Source organism: Macrobrachium nipponense, chromosome 2, assembly GCF_015104395.2.
Source record: "Macrobrachium nipponense isolate FS-2020 chromosome 2, ASM1510439v2, whole genome shotgun sequence".
In the NCBI taxonomy this organism is placed as follows: Eukaryota; Metazoa; Arthropoda; class Malacostraca; order Decapoda; family Palaemonidae; genus Macrobrachium; species Macrobrachium nipponense.
In genome coordinates, this window is record NC_087201.1 from 39,272,917 (window position 1) to 39,280,416 (window position 7,500).

The following is a 7,500-nucleotide window of genomic DNA, read 5'->3' on the forward strand; positions in this document are numbered from 1 at the left end:
CTATTTAAAGATACATTTACTTTAATTAGTCTATATGATACGTAAATAGTAATCAGCTGTTCTTGTAGCCCTCAAGATTTTGCAAAATCACTCCAGGTTGTACATAAAACTTCAGAATGTAGTGTCACCAGAGGATTACAATAGTTTTTACCTTCAAGAACCAGCATTCTTTTTATGAAAATAACTCCAGGTTGTACATAAAACTACAGGAACGACATGATGTAACCAAAGGATTACAAGTAGGTTTTTATAACTTTTTAATTAGTTTAAGACATCCAAGCGTCGTTCCGGCTTACGACGATTTTTCGGCTTACGACGATGTCTCAAAGAACGGAAACCCCCGTCCCCGCTTGTCGAAACCCGGGGATGCCTGTATATATGATATATATATATTATACATTATAAGATATATATATATATAATATTATATATACGAATATATTAGCTATACGTATATATATACACCAGTTATATGATATATATATCTATAATATTATAGATATATATATATATATATATATATATATAGGTATATACATATATAAGATATATACATACGTATATATATACACAGTGGACCCCCCGTATTCGTGGGCTGACACATTCGCGGATTTCTCTCAGAGACGTTTCGCCTTATTCACAAAAAATTTGAGTATTTGCTGTATTTTTCTATGAGAAATATTCACAAATTCCTGATTTTTTTTTTATCCATTTCATCATAAAATGCACTTTTTGTGATAAAACTATTAAAAAAACCAAGTATGAACATTTTTAGTGGTTTTTCATGAGTTTTAACTATCAAAATAGGCTGTTTTAGCATTCTTATAGGGGTTCCAAACATTCAACAGGTTATATCTATACACGGGGGGGTCTGGTACACATCCCCCGCGAATACGGGGCACACTGATATATACGTATTATATTTTCATATGTTTAACCAAAGGGGAATTTTTTTTCCGATAATAGAATTGCCGGCCGACGGGCACGAGTGGCAGGGTGGGCTAAGGGTTCACTGCCAGTCCTGGAAACTAGAAATGTCCAATGGTTCGTGCCCGTTGGCCGGCAATTCTGTTATCGGAAAAAAATTCATCTTCGGTTAAACATACATAAAAATATATTAATTCCGAGGTAGAGTGAATTAGATATTAAAGAACATTTGTAGCTTGAGATATATATATATATACACACACACAAACAGGTACTCCTCATTTAACGACGGGGTTCCGTTCCAGTGACCACGTCGTTAAATGCGTTACTCTCTTGATTTCGACTAATAGCACTAATTTTCAGTCACATATTATACAACAGAGCTAGTTTCGCGACATGCCTACTACTTGGTGGCAAAAGTTCTGACAATATCTTTTTCTAATTTTTATTCTACTCAGATATTTTAACTTCATAATGTATAATTTTCTTCAATATAATGTACTTTATTTAACACATTTAGCCTACATTCCCAAGTTAGCCTTCCAGTAAGTCAATACAGTGCTCAACTCTTCTCAGAATCTGCACATTATTTAGCAGTGCTTCATATTCTAAAATTAGTATTTCATATTCATCACTATGAGTTTCTTCGTCTTTTTTTTATTTTTAATGTTGAGGGTAGTGAGATGAAAAAAACAATGAATGAATTTTGACTATCATGGGCATTTGAGTGTTGCTGTCAAAATGTAAACAAAGCACAAAACTATTAGCTATGGGGATAAACATTTTCTAGTATTGATAAAGATTTACGCTTGCAATTATTACCGCTAGTATCATCGGATCTCATGGGTGACATATGAAATATGTATGTAAATACACAGTTGTATAAAAAATGATCAAACTGTATTACATGTAATTCTTTCAAGCGTACTAAGGAGTAAGGAATTTGTGCAAGCCAAATGTCTCAGTTGTTTTGTTTAAAAGGTATGACTTGGTAGAGACTTCGCAAGTGGAATATTTAAAAAAATATATTTAAGTACTTTCAAGTTAATATAAAAAAACATATTTGACATCACACATTTTCCTTTCATACCAAGAATTATTCTCACTAATACAAAGGAGATATGGCATAATTTTTGCTGTCTTGAAGTTGTAAACAACGTGGTGCCACTCGTTCAGCCCCACCACACACTAATGGCAGCTGAATGGCAGCTGAATCAAGCCAACCAGGGGTTCCCCAACCATAGAATGGCGACTTTAAGAGGTTCAACTGTATAGCTTTTCTTTACAAAGTATATTAACCCTCTAACGCCGAAAGCGGTAAAAAAAAAAAATTGTCCCCGTGTGCCGGAGGTGTTTCAGAGTGAGCGCGGAAACGGAAAAATTTTTTTCAAAAATCATAGCGCGCTTAGTTTTCAAGATTAAGAGTTCATTTTTGGCTCCTTTTTTGTCATTGGCTGAAGTTTAGTATGCAACCATCAGAAATGAAAAAAATTATCATTATAACATATAAATAATGCGATATATGATAGCGCAAAAATGAAATTTATATATAATGTATTCAAATCGCGCTGTGCGCAAAACGGTTAAAGGTAACAAGTTACTCTTTTTTTTTTTTTGTAATGTACACTAACTTGCAATCATTTTTGGTATATAACACATTGTAAAACGATAAAAGAAAACACACAGATAAAATTATATCACAAAATAATGCATGAATTCGTAACGCGCGGACGTAAACAAATATTTTTTTTCAAAAATAAAAAATTCACCATAATCTAATACTGTCCTAGAGCTTCCAATTTTCTTTCAAGATGAAGAAAAAAGATTGAATATTACTACTGTAAGAGTATTAGCTTACAATTGCAGTTCTCGACCATATCTGACGAGTTAAAGTTGACCAAATGTCGAATTTTTTTTTTATATACTGTATATATTTTTTTATGCAATTATTTCGGAAATAAGAAAAGGTACAACCTTCAAATATTTTTTGTTTTATTCTACATGAAATTGCGCACATTTTCATATATAAAACTCTATGAAATGCCTAATATGAAACGGAGCAAATATTCCGAGAATGGTACGTACGCATTTCGGAGATTTGTGGCGGAGAATCCCGCGCGCAGGAGGGAAGGAAAGATTTTTTTTTTTAAATTCACCATAAATCTAAATATTTTGCTAGAGACTTCGAATTTGTTTCAAGATGAAGATAAATGACTGAATTTATTACTAGACCTGTAAGAGTTTTTTAGCTTACAATTGCGTTTTCGAGCCATTTCGGTAGAGTCAAATTTGACCGAACGTGTTTTTTTTTTCTATTTTTTTTCTATTTTTGTTCTATTTATCGTGATTTATATGCAAATATTTCAAAATTGAGAAAAGCTACAACCTTCAATTATATTTTGTTGTATTCTACATGAAAACAATTGCGCACATTTTCATATATAAAACTTTATGTAACGGCTATTTAAAATGGTGCAAACATTACCACAATCGCACGTATGGATTTTTTCGGAAGTTAACCGCGCGGACGTAAAGAAAATGTTATTTTTTTGTCATAAATTCACCATAAATCAAAATATTGTGCTAGAGAACTTCCAATTTGTTGCAAAAGAAAGGTAAATGCTTGAATATTACTAGAATATAGGCGTCGTTAGCCTTACAATTGCGTTTTTCGACCATTTTCGTAGAGTCAAGTTGACCGAAGGTTGAAATTTTGGCAATTATCGTTATTTATATGAAAATATCTCAAAACTGATAAAAGCTACAACCATGGGTTGTTTTTAGTTGTATTGTGCATGAAATTGCACACATTTTCATATATAAAACTTTATATAAAGGCTAATTTTAAAATGGTGCAAACATTAACCACAATCGCAGTTATGATTTTTTTCGGAAGAGTTACCACGCGGACGTAAGGAAAAAGTTTTTTCATAAATTCACCATAAATCGGAATATTGTGCTAGAGACTTCCAATTAGTTGCAAAATTAAGGTAAATGATTGAATATTACTAAAATATAAGTTTTAGCTTACAATTACTGTTTTTTTCAACCATTCGGTAGAGTCCAAATGTTGACCGAAGGTTGAAATTTTGGCAATTATCGTTATTTATATGAAAATATCTCAAAACTGTTAAAAGCTACAATCATGAGTATTTTATTGTTGTATTTTACATAAAATGCGCACATTTTCATATATAATACTTCATGGTAACTGGCTAATTTACAATGGTACAAAATTATGTCAAAGTGACGAAATAATTTCCGAGATGTGTCACAGATACTTTTTAGTGCGATAAGAAGAAATTCGCAGCTGCGCACCTGCATAAGATGTAAAGTAAACAAAACAAACCCTTGATCCGTGAACTCCCAGCATCCCCCAAGGCGCGTGATTCAAAAGTTTTAGGCTGGTAGGCCCTATAAGTATTTTTTCCGCAAATTTTTAAAAAACTTTTGTATGTAGACGTAAAATACGGTCCAGTCGGCGTTTAAGGGTTAAAGCCTTATTTATTGTTTTAGCCATAGATTTTAAGGTTTTCAAAACCTAGGCTAGGCTAGATCATTGCACTGAATAGCCTTTCTCTTGGCCACCAGTGGCAATGTTTTTACGTATTTTCATTTTATGGCTTTTTCTCTCTCTGTCTTCATGTTGTCGTCGTAACTCAGAGTTATCATAAAACGAGTACGTCGTTAAATGAGGAGTACCTGTACAGGCAGTCAATAAGCAAGAAACGCCATTTACCAAAACTCGGCAATTTATGGTGCCTCTGTTAGGTATGTTATGGCACATAAATCACCGATTTTATGACCCACGACAAGTGCCATAAAACCAGATCGCTGATAACCAGGGCCTGCCTGTGTGTACACACACAGGCAGTCCCTGGGTTACGACGGGTTCGGCTTAAGACCGTTCCGAGGTTAAGGCGCTTTTCAATTATATTCATCAGAAATTATTTCCAGGGTTACGATGCCTACAATGCTGATCTGGCACAAGAAATAGGACACCAAAAATGCAAAATAATCAATATTTGAAGGTTTTTTGGTTGAAAAATGAAATAAGAATGCAGTTTACATAGTTTTCAATGCACCCAAGCATTAAAAGTAAGGTTTTCTTAGGATTTTTGACGATGCTCCAGCTTACGACGATTTTCGGCTTACAACGTGTCTCAAGAAGAACGGAAGCCCCCGTCCGTAACCCTGGGGAACTGCCTGTATCTATATTATATTAAAAATATATATGATAATTATATTATATATAATATATATATATATATTAATAATTATCTAATCTTATATATCCAGAAATTAAAAACTCCGCAGTAATGAGCCAAGTAATCTTCCACTGGGACAAGGTGTGTTCCAGGCCTGAAGAAACACACAGGAACAATTGATAATCATTGGTGGCTGATATATCCAACAAAGTGTGTCTCCTGAGTGCTGAATGAATAAATATGGTCATGTAAACTGTTGGGATAAACAAGAAAAGTAACAATCGCTCTATCTACAAAACCACCTTGGACCAAAAAGAAGAGAGAGAGAGAGAGAGAGAGAGAGAGAGAGAGAGAGAGAGAGAGAGAGAGAGAGAGAGAGAGAGAGAGAGAGAGCTATATTATCTTACTGCACAAAATGCATCACCCCTGTAGGGTAGCACTATACTTTACAGAGTAGAGTATGTGGTATCTGTCAGCTCTAAATTAAATGAAATTAGTTAAGTAATAGCTTGCCTTTGAAGAAAAATAATTATGCTTAACACATGGTGGGATACAACAAAACATAAACAGGTAATGTATACTTCACAATAAAAGTACTAAGTACACACAACAAAAAATGTCTTCTGTAATAGTACATGAAGATGCTGCAGCAGCTGAGCAGTCAGGACAGAAAGGTACATGCAGTGGTTGTAGCCAGGAAACAATGAATTCAGACATTCTTTTTGTTTTAATCATGGATGGTGAAAACAACTTATAACCTTTGTATTTCATCATTATCAGTTTTCTAATCCTCATTGGGGAACACAAAAAATATTCTGTGATCTTTTTTCTGCCCCAACATCAAAAAGCAATCCACTAATGCTCAAGTAGTACTCCAAGCCTGGACAAGATACTTTAGACTGAAACTGTGTACGTACACAACAGATGATGACCAATCAATCAAGTTAGCTCCTAAAAATTGCAAAACGTGAAATCCAGCTTGATGCAAGATTGAACCTATTACAGCCTGATCTTTTAAATCTGGCACTTCATGGTCAGGGAACTCTCATGATCTGGGACTTTTTAATCATCCATCCTAGTTCTTGAGGGCAGTGCCTATGCTTCAGTTTTTGTATATTTATGGATTTCAGAAATAAACCTTGTTTCATAATTCTAATGAAACCATTCTGTTAAAACTGAAAAGTTATAATGCATGCACACGAACTGTAATTAACATCTATAGTATACTCATGGAACATATAACCATTAAAATTTTTTGGGGAAAAAAAAAAAAATCATAAACAGTTCATTTTGTACAGTGAGAGATGTATTTTTGGCAGATTACACCAGGTTAGGCTTTCTGTGCCTGTCCAAGTTTTGGTAGATACCACTGATAATGTATACATCTGGATTAGTTTTTAAGTAATAAATAGGCCTAGAAACAAGCTCTTAACATTAAATGCAAATCTTTATACGTAAAATCAGGCTTACTAACCTTGCGACTAGCCGAATAATCCATTACTACTATTTTTTATAATACACAAACACTTACTACTGCATGCAAGACACTGGCATAAACAACAGCAAGCACAGGCACTCCCCAGTTGTCGGGAGGGGGTTATAAGCAAAACCCACCAATAATCGGTTAATGGCATCTCTATGTGTTTTTGGCACCATAACTCTATTGGCACTGTTATGGCATCATCAATTGTCAATTTTATGGGGCTAGACAAGCACCAGAAACTGGATAGACATTAACAGAGACCATCAATAACTGGTACAAGCAGTCCTAGGTTATTGGTGCACTTGGTTAATGTCGATCCGGTTTTATGGCACCTGTCTTGCGGAAAATTGGGGATTTATGGCGCCATAACGGGTCAAGTTTTTCGGTTGTCATTGCCATAAGGTGCTGATAATAGTTATGGCACCATAACATAATGTAACAGAATCGCCATTCACCGAAATTTGACGGCATAAACCACTGGGTTTCGGTTAATGGCGGTTTTCGCTTATCAGCACCCCACCGATAACCAAGGACTGCCTCTACTGACAAACAATCGAATCAAAAAGCAACTGTTTGCCAATGTCAGTTACTGCACTAACACAGGTTCATTAAGGATTTTGTTACAGTTGTCAAATCTAAAAATTTGTTAATTTTCAATAATGACTTCCAGAGGCAAAAGTAAAATCAATCTTTATTCATCCTTCACACAATGGAGAGTAAAGTGTTATGAAAGTATGCCACTAAACTTGTGGTTGTAATTGTGACTGAAGAAACGAATGATGTGCAGACCACAAAACATTTTGGGAGAGGTAAATGCATCATCCAATATTGGTGAAGGTCACACCCTAGTGTACTCCATTTAATCTACTGAATTTATAAATA

The 7,500-nt window shown here is 34.5% G+C and overlaps 1 protein-coding gene across 1 annotated transcript in view; it reads right to left on the reverse strand.

The window, feature by feature from the left end:
- LOC135221165 (anillin-like) overlaps positions 1-7,500 on the reverse strand; it is a 286,604-nt gene that overhangs the window by 252,770 nt on the left and 26,334 nt on the right. The gene's annotated exons all lie outside the window — the stretch shown is intronic.